The sequence below is a fragment of the Cydia fagiglandana genome, chromosome 12 (assembly GCF_963556715.1).
Source record: "Cydia fagiglandana chromosome 12, ilCydFagi1.1, whole genome shotgun sequence".
Taxonomy (NCBI): Eukaryota; Metazoa; Arthropoda; class Insecta; order Lepidoptera; family Tortricidae; genus Cydia; species Cydia fagiglandana.
Window position 1 is genome coordinate 9,735,378 of NC_085943.1, and position 20,399 is coordinate 9,755,776.

Consider the following 20,399-nt stretch of genomic DNA (forward strand, 5'->3'; position numbering starts at 1 on the left):
CGTTGACCCAAAGATGAGATCACTTTCTAGCGATAGTGTTATTCTGATGTGTGCATTTGTGCAATTATATACATATAACAATTTGTTTTATGTGTGTTATGTTAGGTATATTTTTACCTTGTCACTTCCATCGGTCCTGTCATTCTGTCTATAAACTCAATTTATCCAATTTATAATTAAAAAAATATCAAAGACACTTTTTTTTTACAATTTTATCTAGTATTTAAGTTAGCAAGCTTTCAAAGCTTGTTTGATGTAAATTTAGTTACGGAACCCTCAACAAACTCATCCCATTTGTAAAGTGAAAACAACAATGAGCGCAATTACACCGCATGCGCAGGTAGGAATGAAACAATACTCACAAAAATACCACGATAACTTAGCACACTATTCTATCCAAAAAACCGTTATTACCATTACATTAAGGTACTTGTGATCGATTTTGCAGCCTTTGTGAAATATAGTGATGCTCATTTTGTTTTGAGGTTAGTTTTGAGGAAGTTATTATGTGCACGTTGTGGTTTTAAGGAGGGTTAAATTTAGTGGTACAGACCTAGAGTGTAAAGATAATTAATTTTATTATAAGTACGGTCTCAAGTCTCAACTTGGAAGCTTTGGATATTTCTGTATGTCTCTTTCAATTATTTGTGTAATAAAATGAAGGTACTATTACTACTCATAATAAGAGTATAAACTTTACTCGGGCGCCAGCCGTAAAGTGTCGGTTTTAATAATGCTACCACTTTCTTGGTTAAGTTCATTCTCCCTGTTCGTTATAAAATATGTAGTTACAGTTTCATAAAATATTTATCTAACTACTTATCTACATTGATTCTACTTACGGTATCTATTATTAGATCTGCTGTTTGTGAACAGAAGATTTGCACTCTAACAAAATTCGTCTCTTACGATTAGGACAGATATGACCGCCACGCGCGGCTTATGGCTAGCCACCAAAATTGGTGTGGGACGGATGTACTTGTAGCTACCTGTTGCAAAGCGATGAAATCGCGGAGTGAGTCATGCCTGGTTGAGGTTAGTTTTTCTAAAGCCGGATTAGAGCGGTAACTACCCCTGCCTCAAAGCATTAACTGATTTTTTTGATACACTCATCGAGTGAATATCCGCAATCAGCTTTACCTCATTAGTCGTACAACTGACCCCAACAAAAACCCTTGTAAAATTCAGCGCATCCCTAAACTCTAATCTCTAAGTCCATGCAAAGCTCAGCATTGCCAAGTTCAATAGGCAGTGCGCGGGCGCCGCAGTGCAGGCCATACTCGCCCCCCGTCAACACGCATCGGCGATCGATGCCATCGATTTTCACTATCGATTTCCAGAACAGTGATGTGCTTTTAATTTCCGGATTTGTCAATATCGATTAAAGTGATGTGTTTAAAGGATTAACTGTGTGGTGTGATGGTGATTGAGTGTGTATGTGATGATTGTTTGTTTTTGTGAGTTGCTGGCAGGTAAGGAGTGTTTTTGAAAGCAATTGTTTTTTTTACCTTCGTGAAGTAATTAGTCTGGTGAATATAGTGTTACTCAATATTTTTATTTTAGTAGGTACCTAGTAGTAGTTATTAATACCTAGTGTTATCATTATCACCTAGACCACCTAGTAATATTATTAATAATTTATTAATAATAGCAGGGGTGCAACTGCAATATTGTTTAAGTTTCTATTGCAAGCGATTCATTAATAAGGCATTTAATTTTTTAGTTAGAAAAATAAATTAAGCATTTTATAGCTTCTCGAAACAACAAATTTTGAAGTTTTTAAGGCAGTAGGAAAAAATCATTTAGATTTTCTATTTAGGTATTACTAAGTGTAATATGATATACATGGATATTTTTATTATAGTTTCTATTAGGAATTTAACTATGTAATTACCTAATGTGCAATTTAACTTATTTTGCATGTAGAAAATTTTGTTTTAAAATTTTACACGCCTCATAAACCAAAGCTAAATTGTGTGTGGTCTCCACGAGATCGCAATAAATTTTAATTTAACGTGTAACCAGTAAAGGAACGTGCTTACAGCGTCACTTACGCAAGTACACGTTTATTACCGAGAAGGTTGTGTGATACAGTCAATCACTCTAATAACTACTTTCCTAACCGACATTTAAAATAAGTTTTATGCAAAAATTTCACTTTTGGTACAAGCTTTTCGCTGACTGTACTTTTCTTTCCACGGGCAACTAATGCTCATCGAGACAATTCTAATAACTCCAAACACAATTAGGTTTCGTTGTTTTATCACAGAGTTCCTATGGCCACCTCCGATCTCCATCATCAGATCAGCTCGATGGTATCATAATATTGTATTGTCATCTGATTTATACATGCAAGCAAAATTTCAGCTCAATCGATAACCGGGAAGTGGATCAAATTTAACTTGCAAGATTTGATTACAGACAGACAGGCAACGGTCAGGTGAAACTAAATAAAAGCTTGTAAAATTGTGATACACTGTAGGTATAGTAGGTATGGCATATATTTAATGTGTCTAATATTTGTGGGAGACCGAGCTTTACTCGGAAACATATAAAAACTCAAAAATGCGCGTTTTCCCAGAGATAAGTCCTAGCTAGATCGATTTATCACCCCCGAAAACTCATATAGCAAATTTCATCGAAATCGTCACAGCTGTTTCCGAGATCCCTGAAATATATATATAGGTATATAAATATATAAGAATTGCTCGTTTTAAGGTATGTATTAGATTTAGTAGTTGCAGATATGTTGGAACTGTTACAAATTTATTTTGACACGCCATAAAAAAGAAAAATCAATTCGATTCCCCAGGTTAGATCTGAACCAAAGTCTTAAAATTGTGTTTTCACTTTTTTTCTTTCAATTATGTAACAAATACAAAATAGGTACCTAATACGTATTAAAATAACGCTTATTAGACATGGCATAACAGACATTGTGCAAAACTAGAACTTAATATCAATCTAATCATAAACTATGTATTGGCACAACGTTATAAATTAGGTATAATTTTTATTTTTAATAGCCCTACATTATTAACACAAATTTATCACACGACAAGGCAAGTAATACATAAATGAATTAAATAATTGTAAGTTTGGTTGAGATATTAGACAGGTAATAATAATACTACAATTCGGTGTTATTTTTAGTGAAACTGTCACTTTGCGAAATAATCTTTGAAGTATATTTTCAAAATTTTCACCTTTTCCCAAAAGCTTTTCTAACAACAAGTTCTTGTCCGAAAATAAGTAAGCAGATTTTATTCATGTGTGTACAGACACAAACACAAATGCTCGGACCCGGGAGCGGAGGATTTCAAGAGCAGCGCGTGGATAAATCAAGGAGCGCAGGCGCAGCCGCCCCGCGCTGAAATGTTGATTGCCGCGCCGGGGGTGCGCAAGCGATGCGCTTTTGACGCTTTCTGAGCTTCCGCTTTCTGGGGAGTCATATTTACACAATGAAAATAATGTTTTTCTACTCCCGTACTTTTATTTGTCATTTAAAGGGTTGTGCACATACCTTTAAACCCCTATCTTATAGTTGTCAAGACAAGTCTTTAGTCTATTCCCAAAAAAAGTATTTGTGCATACACGCAGTATCTTTTTGGCACTTTTACGATAACTACTTCGTGTAATCACCACTTAAAAAAAATTGTATGAAATACATTGTTGTTAACCTAATTTTAATTGTCATCTTTGACAGATGAGTGAACCATAGACATGTTTTTTTTTATTTCATTCATTCTTTTCCCGCTCGTACCCTTCATTCTTTGCTATTTCTTGAATGAAAAATATTCGTTACATTTATATATTTTTTTTCACAGTAAGTGATTTATCGTAGAAAAAGTATTGTATGCAACGTTGTTTAACTCTTCATTAACAATTTTCGGCTTCGCCTCAAATTGTTACTCACGTCACTCGCCTTTTTTGACCTCTCTTAAACAACAACGGTTGCATAAAATATGTTGTGTGTGTGTGTGTGTGTGTGTATATATGTGTCGCCCAAATCTAATGTTTAATTTGTCTTTGGTTTTTATTTATTTTTATTTGTAGATTCTTTGTATTGTATTTTTTTTGTAGTTTCACAGTGCCTTGGTTTTACTGTAATGCTGTGTTACTTATTTGAGTAATAAATAAATAATAAATAATAATAATGTGTTCGAATCTCACGGGATAATATTAGCAATACTTTTTAGAGGGTATGATTTAATCGATCATCAAACAAATGTACTTTTTATGACCTTATTTATGTGATTGGTCACTAAAATAATATATCTGTCACCAAAAGTGTGTCATTAAATAATTTCAAAATGCTAATAAAAATAATCATCAAATAATTGTATTAGTTATAAAAATCCATTAATAAAATTGCTATGTAATTCTGCAGCTCGCTGTACTTTAGATCTGTCACCAAACAATCTTTATACGACTACCTAAATATTGGCTATTTATATGCTATATTTGCATGTAAAATGATACATGAGGAAATTGTCAGGTAAATAATTTTTTTTAGTTTTGTCCCTATTTATCCCAACCATCCCTATTCACCCCGGTTGACGGCACATATTTGCGTTAATCTGGTCATTCTCTTTGAGAAAGAAAACGGAGGCATTTGAAATTTGTATGAAAGCGGCCTTAAAATACATATATGTTAAAAGGTTTCCACGTACATACAGTGGTCAGGTTAGTTTGTCTGTTTGAAAACAATAGTCAATAAGTTTTGATTTACTCACTTTTGACGCTCCAGCTTTCAACTTACACCAACTTTCTCTCGTAAAATCCCGTGGACGCACCGACAAAATTATGCGCTCTTTGACAAATTATAAGAACAAGCGTGGAAAAAGGCCTTAAGTATGTTTGTAACGCTAACACACCTAATCTCTTTTTAGTATTTTGGTGTTTCATTGGGCGTTACGGGGTATTAATAGTTTTATTATAGTTTATTTTCGTACGTACCCCTTTCGTTAACGGTTGTGTTATGGAGTGTCAACTAGTGGAGGTTTTATTGTACTTTAATTTGCGGTCTAGACTTAGCGCCGGTAGTTCATCGTAACTAAAATTGTGGTTATAAAAGCGGAAAATTATATTGCCAAGGAAGTTGAGAGATATTGGAAACTGCAACTACATAATAATGGGCAAAAAATAGAATTTAAAGTAAGTTCTTTCTGAACATCAATTGAGATGATTCGATGATGAATGAAACTGTCGGGTACTCCGTCAATTCTCAAATTCTATCTCTGCAATCGACCTCAACTCCAAAAAGCTCTTCATAGATTTAAATCTGATTTGACGGAATTCAGACGGACCATCATCATTCATCACGTGACACTGGTTCGTCAGAGTCGCCTAAACTTTAGGTACAGTCGCCATCAGATACATCGGAGCGGCCAAGATGCTCATAAATATCTGAACACGCCTCTATTGTCGAGGCGCTAGAGTGCGTGTTCAGATATTTTTGAGCACCTTGGCCGCTCCGATGTATCTGATGGCGACTGTACGACGTACGATGTCAAGCAGACCACAGCACGGCCTGGCTCTAAGTGACCATTTATCCTCCACATATCAAACTCACCACTCTACATATAACGCTCGTAAAAACACTTGAATTCCTTTATTCTATCGTATCTCTTCATAAAGGCTTTATTTCGTAGAAATACATTTTCTTATAAGCCCTTTTAAAAACGTAGCACAGTAGTTAGAGCCTTTTTTAGAAAAGGTCGTAAGTGACAAACTATTTGTACTGGACTCTGCTGTTTCAAGCATAAGTGTAATAATTCAAAGTAAACACATATCCCTTTAAATAATTTATGGCACGCTTGAAAGAGTAATAGGGATGTGAACTTGACCTACCCCAGCATGTGTTGTGTTGATGACTGTGCCATACGGTAGCCTTTTACGAGTGATTTATTAGGTAATTTATTGGGTTAATAAGTTTATGATTTTTATGTGTTTGTCGATAATTGTCGTGATGCTATTTAATAAGAGAAAAGGGGAGAATATAAATCAGCCTATGCTTAAGTTAAGTACCTAGGTATTACCGTTAGATACAATAGGACTTAAAATAATAAATAACTAATGGTTCTGTGAGCTGTTTACCTCGCGAAATCCTGTAGCTCCCCCATTTTGAAAAAAAAAACATCCAAAAACTAAATCGACAAAAATCTATGTAGGTACCTAGGTACCTAATAATTGTTAAACTGCTCGCAATTCTCAAGCTGAAACGGAGACCTTCCTTAACGGTCAATTAATAGAATCGGGCGTTACTTTGCGGAACTCCATAATATATTAATTAAAACAAAATAATAATAGACTGATTCGCGAAATAATAACTAAAAGGTTAAATAACATGAAATATTGATTTTAAATTAAATAAATTAGTACCTTAGTAAATAAAATAAAATTGAACTAACCTATAAAGTATCCAATCATAAAAAAAATGCCCATGGATCCCATCACCTAACTAAAATATAATACATATGTACCCACCCACCCAAATACCCAAAAATATGCCCCATTTTATGAAAACAATAGTACATTACTACAGAGGCCGGGACGTAAGGGGTTGCCGGCCGAAGACATATAGACGGCCGAGCGAAGCGAGGCCGGATAGGTCTGAGCGCGGGCAACCCCATTTCCCGCCGAGGTATGTATAGTGCTTTTCTCAAACATGCAATGAAATAAATAAAATAAAAAAATCCACGAAACCCAAGTTTTATTTATAGAAAAAACTAAAAGTAAACTACACCCAAAATATAACCAATACGTACCTATATCATTATCACGCGTATGTTTTACACGAGTCGTGTATTTTTACTACCCGTATATTTTCATGTATCTTTGATTTTTTCGCCTTGTATCCGTCTGACTGTCGTTTTCGTCACATAAGTTTACATAGTCTTTCATGTTGATATCATGGTTCACATACATCGTTGCTTTATGCATGGAGTAAATAAGTATAGTTTCCACAGTGTTGACGTATTTGTAGTTACATTCATTTAAAATATGCCACAAAACTGTTTCCAATAAACTGTAAGCCATTTTTCTTAGTTTCTCAAATAATAAAATTGCCATAAGCAACCATATACATACTTCGTCTTTGACATGGCGGCAGAGGCAGCAAGTTATTTAAAATAGATTCTGCTTACGCTGCCAATTCCAACACCTATGATTACAAATTAATATTAATTTCATTATTTCGTCGGAACTCATATTAAAGTCAAAAAATCAACAACGCACCATAAATCCAATAAAACAGAATGAATATTTTTCAGCTTTACCTCCATAACAATTTAAAAAATATAACTACGCGTGTTTGAGTAGACCTTTTTACCCCTAACGTTTAGATGAAATATTTTAAATGTTTTTATTTCTGTAGTTAAATTTATAATTTAAAATTATAGAATGTATTATTTATTAAGTTCATGTTGATTTTATACAAATAAAACTGCAAATTATAGCAAACATTGTTTTTTGTTTTTTTTTATAGGCGTAGTGGCAGAGTGTCATTACGAACCATAAAGCAAATACTGCCTCTAGTTTTTTTTTATGGATGAATGCCACGATGCTGTGTCACAAATATCTGTGAAATGAAAATTAAAAAAGAGGACTTTGCCGGCCTAGGCCTGCAAGATGTGTATGAAATTCCATTAACGACCTTTTGTCCTAGCCGCACCTGAAACGTCATACTTCGCAGCCTATTATAAGGAACATAACATCAATATTTCATTGCATGTTTGAGAAAAAATATTTTCCTCCAGAAATCTTTTTTTTTCTGCATTGCATACCAAACATCGCGCCTCGTTCTTGCGTCGATTACGTGCACTATCCGTTTCAATGAACGATTTCGGTTTAAGTATATACTAGTAAATTCCATTTAATCAGAAAAATATGAGAGATACTATTACGTAGTGCGACAGATGTAGTAAATATGCTAGCCCAGATTAGAACACTTTATTAATCACAAACGTGTTACAAACTCGTAAAAAAATGATTGGAATGGAACTTGCCACACCCGATAGACATGTCAGCTCACTTGTAAATGATTGACCTTATATTTTTAATAGTCTTCTTTTCCGCTATAATGAAAATTACCATATCAAGAACCGCGTGAAACTTCGTCACATCTGCTTGGCCACATGCGGAGATTTTGATACGATTGACGCATATTAAGGCTGTGGACTTGAAGCGACGTAAGCTAGAGCTAGCGGTTTTAATAAAAAAAAATGCGGTATCTGGCGATGTCTTCTTAAAAATATATTACGATAGATTAAATGCCTGCATCATAGTTTATTACCTACCTTAACAATGGTCAAGCAAGTCTCATTACATTTTTAGAAGTTATTAAATGCGAGTAAGATAATAGTTTTTTCTTCTAGTATCAAGAAGCTAAAATGCAAATTATACCTAATGAAGGCGCCATCCATTACAGTAACAAAACACGCGGCATAGTATGGAGATTTTAATTTTTCTTCTGTTTGCTACTGCTAAAAACGCAAATAATACATATGTACTATATTCCTGCGTAGGTATATACCTACTCGGACTTATAATATTGTGTCAACAGGCTTAGTCATTTTTATCTAATAATTAAAGTTAAGTAAAAGAACCGTCATCGTTACGAATCGTATCTGGCTCAAATGTAGGTACTCATCACACTCGGAGATCGCATCCTCTGTCCTGTCCCTCAGCCGCCGACTCAGACATAAAATGTAATTAATTAGCTATAGTGGATTATTGGATATGATAGCGAATCGCTCACCGCTACATTGTTAATCGTAGGCTTACCTAAGTACGCAAAGTTTTATCGACTGGTTCAGCTCGCGGGTGGTTGGGCAACGTTGACAAAGGAAGTCGGGTCGGAAACTGACTGATCCGGTGGATTCACTTAATTAAAATGTGTTTATAAAGTCAGTTTGCTCTTATGAGATGCTTAAGTAACTGATACAGACAGTAATTAGTTTTAGGTGTGATTTTTTTGTGACTTTTATTAAAAGTCGTAACTTATAATAAGTTTGAAAAAAAAAGTAACTGATTGGTCGTTGGTTTCCATTTCCACTAAAGATATATAAATACATTGTTGTGGAAATAAAATTATATTATAATTCGCGATGGTTGCAATCTAATGGAAGATTAATCGATCGTCGCTATTGGCGAAACATGTCGCCTATACACGGAGAGAAAAATCATCACCAGGAATTAAAAAACAGTCCTGTACTGGGGGAAAAAATGAAGTTTTAGTAACAATTATGGACGTTTCACTATTTCTGTAAAGTTTATTTATTTCTACAAACAGCTCAGTAATCCCAAATATAATTTCAACAAACAGATAATAGAAATTGCAAGAACTAATAAAAATTGCAAAAGTCAATTTGTTCCTATTAGTTAACTCTCCTTGTCCCCGGATTAAGTTTATTTTTGTAATTCTAAGTGTGTTTTTGTTGTACTTTTCTCTCAGTGTACTTACATAGGACTAATAATTCACTCGATTGTAATCTGAATCTTTTATTAGGGCGTAGTTTTGACTATCTTTCAGTAGGAAGAGCAATGTACCACTGCTCTAATGAAAAGAAGTACTTACCCTCACCCCGAGTGAATAGGGAAGCCGGGACTGATATAGACCAGAAAATATATCTCACGAATGTTTAATTTCGATTACTAAGTAATACGCCCTTTCTCATATCTCGTATCTCCTTCTGGCAACTTTCAATGCGAGCAATCAATTACACAAAACCAGCTGCAATCTCATCCTAAAGTGACAAACGTTACTGTTACCACAACGCTCATCCAATTTCGATTTTATCTTCCCTATTTAAATAAGTAGATATAATTTATCAGTCATTCAACACTAGTATGTCGACGACCTGGTATCAGTTCATCTGATTTCTATCAATACGAGCGTTTAAATCTTAGTATGAATGGGTCTCGTTTTTGTCGTAAAATCGTTAAGTAGGGTAAAATACCCTTATTAGCCAGTTGTCGTCGGTTTTTACCTTCGTCAGTCTACATAGCTATATCTTGTTGGTTTCCCAGCGTACAAATCACATAAGTACATATAGTTTAACCACTCTTGACCCCACATTAAATATATAACCTTAGAAAAAAAAACTGTTTTAAATCTATTGTAGAAACTGCTGTAGAACAAAAGGTAGGAGACACTCGAAGTCATGAAATAAGTTGAAATAACGATGGAATACATACATTAAAATTGTCATTGAAGTAATTTTAAATTAACATAACGCCAAAATTCGACAAGACAACGTACGGTATAGTTATAAGGTGTAAAATATTTAAAAACTCGACAAAAGTAATGAAAACTTGGATATTAAAATGCATTCGAGAGCTTTCAACCAACTAATAAATAAGTAGTTGTGAGAGTTCGATCATAGACGGCCAGTGACCGGTCGTTTTACCCTACGCATCATGTTCCCCAGTCTATTGCCCGATTTACGGTAATGGGTCTGGTCCACGCGTGGAAACAATTGCTCATTAGTGTTTGACCGGCAGCCATTTGTACTTTGTATAAAGTCGAACTTGGAAAATCAAATGACTTACTTATTGGGAAAAATTATTACATAGCTTATGTAAGTACAGTAAATAAGTAGTATAAGAGCGTTTCTTTAATTTTTTGCCATTTTATATATTGTAACTTTTTTGCCACTTTTGTATTATTTCTAGTCAGGATCGCGAGCCCTTTTCATCCTTATTGAAGAAAAAAAGTGTCCTAAAATTTCCACACATTTTTCAAACTTTCCTTTTTGTTACCGGCATACAAAGTATATAGGGAAACGGTAACACAATAGGAAAAAAAATCTGGGACATTTTTTTATCCCATTAGGATCGAAAGAGCTTGTGATTCTGAGTAGAAATACATAACACAAAAGTGGCAAAAAAGTTCACAATATATAAAAATGGCAAAAAATAAAAGAAACGCTCATAAGAATGTGCATTAAAATTGCTTGAATATTACTTAAAAAACAAGAATAAATTTTCTTTTTAAATTGATTGAATATTATATTGAATATGATTATATTGAATATTGATATTCGGGGGTAATAATGTCGTAAAAACCATTAATGAATATGTTTCTCAAGACATTTCTATTTGTAAAAAGTTTAGCTTTAAACTCTGTCCGGAACAATAAATTACTTATTTCTTTGCCTACGATTGCTTACTTTATACGGGTCAGCGCTCGTGTGAGGTCTCCTTTATATAAAGATAAAACATAGGTAGATACTTTGTTATGTTCTACTGCCTTTATATATTGCTTTAATACCTACTTAAAGATTTGTAAATAATTAAAAAAATGTACCTATTGATTTTTATGGTTTTCAATCTCGTAATAGCCAATACCGATCGTTTATTGACCAATTAGTGCAAAAATTCATTATATGCATAAAAACCTTTATAACACTTGTTGTCAGTCTAACTTTTACTTTCTAAATAACAAATAAGGACGCCCGACCGACACACATCAGTTCATGTATTGTTTTGTCTTTGTGACATTTGAAATGAAAGACGTCTTATGAATCTGAAGATTTGTCAAAAGCAAAATCATGAGACAGGTACCTATTAGGCAACCGTTTTTTTACTTCATAACCGAGCTCTTTACAAAATCGTTAGCATCATGACTAATGATGACAATGTTTTATCTCAATGACTTTGGAGCTTGGACCTGCACTTGACCGCCCTTAATACGCTAGTTACACGTGTTATATGGGCTATTACCTTCATCACTCAGCATTTGGCTTGAGTGACCCAGCATAAAGGAGACCTTTGAATCTGTAACAACTGTACGTAATCAGAGGTTACGTATAGGTGCAGGCGAACGCTTTTCTCAGCGATTTTTTTAACGTAGTATATATTTTAGACCAATATGGAGCAAGTCAAATTTTTACTTATGTTATCTTGTAACTTGAATTAAGTAGTTGTCATATAGGTATTAAAGTTAGTCATCTCAAAATTAATATTATGCACAATCATAATATTCTTATTGTGAAGTTAAATAATGATAAACGGAACAATACTGGTATCGAGCGGTGTTCTAAGAACCGTCATGTTTTGCGTCGGGCTTTTGTTTTCTTAGAAAAGGTACATCGGCTACGGTTGAAAATACCCTTTTAGGGTTCACAGATCGATCATTAGAAAAAGTAGCGGCAATTTTGCAACAACAGTTAAACGGTCAAACTACCGAAAACCCACCCAACTATAAACCCGTACTGGATACAATTATGTCCACAAGTTAAATATATAATTAAGTATTAATACCAATGTTTTATGTTTGGTTTTATCTAAGTTTTTTCCTCCATTTATGAAAATATTTTGCCTCAAAAGTCCGTCATTCAAATAATAATTACACTTTAACGATGATAATGTATTAGTTAATTTTGGATCATAGTTTTTAGGGTTACAGGAGCCTCCAACCAAACTACGCCCGCGGGCCAAAGGCTCCATACAATCCGACCCGCAAATGGAAGCGAAAGAGCCGAAGACTTTGCTGTGGTGTTATTTTCAAAAGTGTGGAGACCCTTGTCTATTACACCATATAGGACACTAATAAACACTGTACACGTTTCAAACTCCGACCCGTAGCCGACAAACGTCTGATCTTGATTTATGTCTACGCAATCCTTACATTCGACCTGCACTAACTTCCTCACAAGAAACGTCATAATGTTTCATTGTATCCACAAGACTTACGACATTACGAGCGAATGAGCCGATTTGTGTCCATTTGTAAATCTACACGCCTTCACACGTGTTCCGGGAAGACGTATTTTGGGCGGTCGAAGTTGATTGAAAGATCGGTTAAATAAATCTTTACCTCGTTTAGCTGATGCGGTAAATAAATCAGTGTACTGGGTAAAGCTTGCCAGCTAAATTAATTAAACTTCACCCGGTTTTTAACTGACTTTCTTGTAATTTGAAATTCTACGAGTGCGACTGTAACTCTGCTACCATAAAAATACTATATTGAATTTCTTACAATTATTGGTTGTTTTAGCGTTTTTATTGAATGTTACCTCTCTGTTCAAATTGCTATTTAAAACAATACACTCGAACCTTAACCTAATAATTATGTAAAAAAAATGTTGGCGGTGAGTGAGCCTAAATGCATAAAGTTACTTTTTGCTTTTGGACCGATTTTTATTTTGTTGAAGGTTTTTGTTTCGTCAGGTTGCTAAAATTTGGTAAGATTGAAGAGCTTCTCATTTTGGGCGAAATAAACAACAAATCCCAATTTGGAACAAAAAAAAATATTATGTAAATTTCCCTTGAGTTATGAATATTTCGTACGTTTTCGTAAGTCAGAGAAACTATTTTAAGACATTGGTACGACGAAATTACCCTTATATCGAACAGAACTGGGAACTCTATCTATCCACCAAATTTGACCGAAATCGAACAAAATAATAACGACATTTTGTCAATCTTATCCTGCCACAGGACAGGGAAACCCCGAGCACAAAAGTATCAATTCCGATGGCGCCATCGTGAAATCGGATACCTCCGATGATCCACTTGTCCAATCTGTTTACACAGGCGCAGGCGCAGTCAAGGGCTCTCGTAAACTATTGTTTGAATAACGCTGCAACTTGACTACATTCTTCTATCATAAACTACATTTCTTTGTATCAAAATAAGTCACTGTAAATTCCATTATCGTCCTTAGGTTTTTATGGACTTAAAAATATTTATCAAAAATATTGTGGTGATCTTAAATCTTAAACACAATATGAAAGCTACAATAATAAACATGAGTGCCATTGCAATTTTGTTTCCACTTGAGATAAAACAAAACCAATACAAGTAGAAATAAACATTAACACCGCAGGAATGCTTAATTCATTATTATCAGTCCATCTTCATAGCACTTGAAGCATTATTTAAACATTCGCTTCTTTGTCGTCACCCGTTACTGTAGTACGTTTATCTGTGATGACATTTAAAGTGTTTTTCTCGTTTCCACTTGCAGTATGACGTCGAACTAAGTGCATATAACAACTTGGGAACCCATTAAAATATTAACCTTGACTGATTACTTTTAAAGACAAAAATTAATTGTATCGTTCGGTGAATCTGTAATTTTTTCACTGTGCGATTCCTCCACTTGAAGTTTCAATTAGTTAATTGGGGCGCCCTCAATATGTCAATTTCATATTAAGACTTCTAGCGTATCACCTTATGCGACACAAAAAATTACCACCGTCAAGAATAAAACAAAAAGCTCTTTTGGCGCTTACGTTAAGGTCCTATATGAAATAAAGTTTGCTGTAAGAGCAACATAAATTAAGAGTCAAATTAAATGGTATTTTATCAGAAGTGACATCGATTGAGTGATCACTTTGTAGAAACAGGAATGATACTTGAAAGTGATTGATGAATCAGAAAGTATTTCAGGGTATGAATAAAGTGGATGCGTTTTAGCAATTATTCTATGTCAGAGTTCATATTGCGTTATCTTCAGCAGTGAGTTTGTCACTTGACCGGGCTTCTTCATTTAAGTCAATAATGTTGTGAAAATAATCTCAGGATCTTTTAAACAGAGTCAATAGTGTTAAGTACTCAACACCTTTTTATTTGCGAAGTTCGAAGCACTGAGCGTTTGCAAATAACTCCGATTTTTTTTGTGTTGATAATTCGCTAATGGGCTTAAAACTTTCCTAATGTATTATAAATATAATTTACAGTGAGGGAATATAATAAAAAAATATTAATAATATTCAATGGCAAAAAAGTCACAAAAAATATACAGAATTTTGAATTAAGTTATAAGAAAACAACTTCTCGAAGTTCTATAAACTTACACACCTATGTCCTATGTGTCCTTTAGTTTAATTTCTTTAATCGAAGTTAGTAAACATATTTATGCTTTTGTTTCTATTTGAGTTTTGTTGTCTTGTGTTTTATGTATTTGTGTTGTTTTGTTTGTTTGTGTGTAAATACGTTCGGCACACATTGACCAGCTTACATGAACTAACTCATGGTTAGGAGAAAAAATTACGTCCCACTGCAAATATTTAGGGTGATGATGATTTCAATTACCTAGTCGTTTTGTTATCAACCGTTATACTGCTGTATTATACTGCTTTGGACGATGGATTCTATCGTGTTCCACTGATCGGCAAAGGTAATTTTATAATAGGAGAGGAAGCATAATTAATGTCTCCACTGAACTCGGTCCAATGTTGTTTCTGGTGATCTGGTCAGTACTTCAAGAAGGAGGTCAGGGGGAGTAACCAAGATGACAGTAGTACATCGACTAACGCCAAACGAAAAGTACTTAAACATATTTTGGGGATGACGGATACTACGAAAAGTCACGTGACTATTTCTATATATTATCTAATCTTCAATAGGCCTTTTATATCAAGGATTGTGATCTTGGCTAGGCACCAACGCCGGCAGGGTCTGCCGTTTCGCGTCCAGTTTCGTACCATATTCTGGCAAACAAAATCTAAAAATGACAAAAACCTAATGTCATGTTAGTATACTGTATTAGTTTGAAGTTGTAGTAATTCCCAAGGCTTTTCGTGGCGCCTTCAAGGGTCCTCAGACACACTAAGATACTCAGCCAGCAATGGGGCACTTCTTATCATGACGGGTAGTGAAACTGATAGGTGTAACAGACGATTTGGAAAAAACTCTGTGACAGATGGACAGATCAATACCAAAAGAAAAGGTGATCCCATAAGTGCCAATTTGATATTATGTGTAAAGTAAATGTTGTAAGAAAATGGTATTTAGGAATGTTGTGAGAAAGTCATTAAAGAAAATATTTAGGTAGGTAAGTACTGCTGTGATTTAGATGGTTTTAGGTCATGTTAGTTTTAGTCCTATTTTTTCAATAAAAAGTATTTTTCTAATTTAGGTACTCAAAAATTTTATTAAATATTTATTTTAACTTTTAGCACTAATTATTAATTATACCTTCTTTATCTCTATAGTTTTATTAATGTTCTAAGCAGGTACATTCTCATAACGAACATTTAAGTATTATGCAATCCTATCAAAGAAGAAATATAATGTCACCAATATGTGAATTGTATCGTCTTCTTGAGAGGTTATCAGTCTCTAGTTTATCAAGACCTCTCCATTTTCACGCTTCCATACTATCATGGTCATGAGAAAAGTTCAGACAGATCAAGATTCATTGGTGTTAGATGAGGAATTTGCGTGGGTGTCATATTTGTTTTCTTTGACTTTTCGCCTCATTAAGTGTTTGTATACACGCATTGGGCAGGAACCTTATTCTGTATAAAGCTTTTGACGTATTAAATTATATTGAAGACTTATTTGACCGTGTACTCTCACTCTTTAAGCCCATGTTTGCAAGCAAGAATTCATGTTGTATTGAATTTGAATTGTTTGGGTTACATTTTCGTGTCTAAATACGTTCCTAAGTATCTTGTGCGATAAAACGGAGGCATGCGTTCTAAAATTTCTATAACTTTCAAATTAAACCGAATGCTGTACAGTTTAAGGCAGAGTTTAAAGTAATTTCTCCGGGTAAGATAGGAGATTGTAAAAGTAGATAAGAGGAAGAAATACTTGCCCAATATAAAGCTTAACATGTGTTATGGGAAAATTGTATTATTATTGACATGCAGTCATCACTAGTGTTTTGTTTGTGAAGAGTAAAACCATCGTATGTTTTACGTTAAGTATGTATCTAGTGTATGTTTACATGTAGAGTATACGTACTATAGTAATAGTAGCCGTAAAGTCGCAGTTACGAGTATTGTGACGTATGGTGTACTTAAGTGTACCACGTGTACACATTCCAACACAACCTCGTATTCTCGTAAAATACCTAGTAAAAGGAACTATTAACTATGTATTTGATGAGATATTTTGGACCTACTGGTAAGGTTTCTAATAACTATATATGTAATAATTATATGTAAAAGTTTATTCATGAGACAGGTTTATATAATTATTATGTTAAGCTACAAAAAAATATTTAATAAAAACAATCGCTATTTTACTCCTTAAAGCTCAATACTGCTAAAATTCGGGTTAAGAAATATTTTTATCAAGCCGGTGAAAGGTATAATGGGCCTCCTGTGTCCCGTTGCCAATTTAAGGGTTAACTTGATAAATCTATACCTTTTGGTATTTTTGTGAGCAGCAATTGGTAGTGTTGTGAGCTTGTGACATTTTCGCAACCCAAAGATATTATCGATATTTACGATATTCCGGTATCGATATTTCGTTACAAAACTAGTAACATAATCGGAGTCGTTAGATCCGATAAGCCCTATAGAACTGTCGACGTAGTGTTATGCTGGTTATTATTTATTACTACTATAATACACACTGTAAATTCATAAGCGTAAATACGTAATCGACAATATACTGCATAATTATGTATAACAATCTGTTATTATTGTGTATAATATATATGTTGATTTGGGTTTCATACATCACGTCGACGTCTGCAATCCTGCATCACCAACTACAAGTTTCTGTATGACCCAATCTTGACTTGTTGAGGTTGACTGATAGAGAAGAATAATATGATATGATGAATAATATGATAAGAAATCTAAAAAAATAATAATCAATTAATTATTCTTATTCTTTAATAGAGAAAAATGCCTTAAGGCATTTAGTTCGCAATTTGCACAATTTTATGTCGAACATAAAAGTTTGTTTAAATAGATTTTATCTGAGCATGAGTAGGTAGATATATTATGATCTGTACACGTCTATCTAAGTACTTGATACGTAAGTAAAAAGTTTATTAAATGTATGTAAACTAAGGTGAGGCAATGTGCGGAACATAAATAAATAAATAATAACGTAAATAAATAGGAAACTTTCAGCACTATTGTAAATTTAGTAATACATGTTATCTTCCGTTTTTTACTTGCTGTACACGTGCAGTGCAGCAGTGGTGGCCGAGTGGATATGACGCCTGACTTTCAATCCGGAGGTCGCGGGTTCAAATCCTGGCTCGTACCAATGAGTTTTTCGGAACTTCATACGAAATATCATTTGATATTTACCACTAGCTTTTCGGTGAAGGAAAACATCGTGAGGAAACCTGCATACATCTGCGAAGAAATTCGAAGGTGTCTGTGAAGTCCCCAATCCGCATTGGGCTAGCGTGGGGACTATAGCCCAAGCCCTCTCGCGCATGAGAGGAGGCCTGTGCTCAGCAGTGGGACGTATATAGGCTGAAATGATGATGATGATGACACGTATAGTTTCATGCATTCATCATAGATAGATAGATAGATAGATAGAATACTCTTTATTGGCACACCTCAGTAAAAAGACACAAAAGAAAAATACAATTGATTAAATGTAGAGGCATCATTCATTATATTCGCCTGTTCTTGAAAATCCTGTAATTCGTTTATATTTTATTGATTGTATAAAATTTTGATACGACAAGACACATGACAATCGTCATCGTAATATCTAAACATAGTATTTTTCATGACATACATGTTGTTACAAGCCCACAAAAATGAAATAAAACATTTATCTTGTTTTCAGTATAGTATGTTAACTTTCCTACTCGTTCATTAAGTACACTTTAAGAAAACATAATACTCTTTACTACCGACTAGGTATTTTACTTAGGTACTTAATTAAAATTTTCACGGTAATAAATTACGGCGACAACAGAAAATATTACTATACAAAGTATCCAGTAAACGCGGAAGTCGCCGCCGATATTGTTATATGTTGTAGTCAGACCCTAAAACTAGGCAATCCGTGGTTTGCCTCATCCCCACAGTCACATTTTAGGCAATCCTCCTTCTCTTTCTCTCTTCTTCGTTGTTTTCTTATACCTTACATAGTTTATATTTTTATTATTTTATAGTTTTATGATAACATTATTATATCCAAGTCTCCTGCACGTAGGGTTGCCATATGTCCGGACATGTCAGGCGCGCGCGGGGAGGGGGCTACGGGGTCGGGCAGAGGGAAAGGTAGATCCACGATACAGTAGACCGCAGAGAGCAGCGCGCCGCGCCGCCGGGGCGTCGTTCAAGCTACGCCAAATCTCTGTTACAAGAAATGTCCGGATTTTTAGGGTGATGTCAGGATTTTTATCAGGACCTTTAATTCTTCCATATGGCAACCCTAGCTGCACGCAGTCACTGTGGCTAAAATCGGCTAGGAAATCATCATCATGTATGAGTTGCCTGACAAATTTGATCAATCGTGATTGCCCTCTGTATGAGCCGATAGTACCAGGGCCATCGTCTCCATGAAGCCAGGAGCTTTCTTGATATGTCACACCATTTGATCGATATTTTTCCTCTGATGCCAATTGCACATGTAATAGAATTCACCTAATATTATGCTTCCCCATTTTGGTAATTAATCCTGAGGATTAATAAATGTGACATTCAAAGACGCAAAATCAGATCAGATCGAGATTTCCGTGGCTTGTTAGGTGTTCTGGGTTGACACCGGTGGTTTAGCTAGATTTGTTAGTTTCCAGAAAAAGAAGCAATATTCTGCGGGGCTATGTAGGCTATTAAATCAATTTAGTGGTCAAGGTCTATTGACTAACCAGTAACCAGTTTGATTACTTGTAGGAGTATCCGACATTATGATAGGTACTCATTTCGTGATATTTTTTAAATAAAACTACTCGTCAACTTAAGGTGTAAACTAGGCAGACTGAGCAATATCAAAGCTTCAGGTTTCGACTACAACATAAACACTTAAGTGTTCCAGATCCTTTATCGCAACTGATTATGTTCATGCCCTATGCAGACTTAAGGTTACTTTTAGCACACCTATTATAACGCTGCGAATTATAAAAAAACTTTGCCAAATTTCTCCATCATCATCGTTATCATGTCAACCAACTAGACTAGCCTAATGGTATCATTCCATTTCTGACCCCAACTGCACTACTGCTACTGAACGCGCCGGTGTAATTGTCAATTTCCATAGTAAAATGAACAGTAATGCAGCTGTCGTTGGAAATGGACTGTCACCTTAAGGCTTCTGCTTGTGACCAGACGCTGTCCGTGCATACGTTTTTTCCACACCTTGTTTGATTGTGTGATGAGCACAGATATTTGTTCCTGAGTCACGATGTTTCCTATGTATTTAACTATTTGTATATTATATAGAGAGCGCTGGTGGCCTAGCGGTAAGAACGTGCGACTTGCAATCCGGAGGTCGCGGGTTCAAACCCCGGCTCGTACCAATGAGTTTTTCGGAACTTAGTACGAAATATCATTTGATATTTACCAGTCGCTTTTCGGTGAAGGAAAACATCGTGAGGAAACCTGCATACATCTGCGAAGAATTCAAAGGTGTATGTGAAGTCCCCAATCCGCATTGGGCTAGCGTGGGGACTATAGCCCAAGCCCTCTCACGCTCGAGAGGAGGCCTGTGCCCAGCAGTGGGACGTATATAGG

General features: G+C 34.9%; 1 protein-coding gene across 1 annotated transcript in view; it reads left to right on the top strand.

Moving 5' to 3' along the window:
* Positions 1-1,324: 1,324 nt before the first annotated feature.
* The window catches only part of LOC134669568 (uncharacterized), a 124,671-nt gene continuing 105,596 nt past the window's right edge, over positions 1,325-20,399 (top strand). Inside the window, exon 1 of the mRNA XM_063527219.1 lies at positions 1,325-1,472. The gene's annotated coding sequence lies outside the window, so the exon portion shown is untranslated. The remainder of the gene's footprint in view (positions 1,473-20,399) is intronic.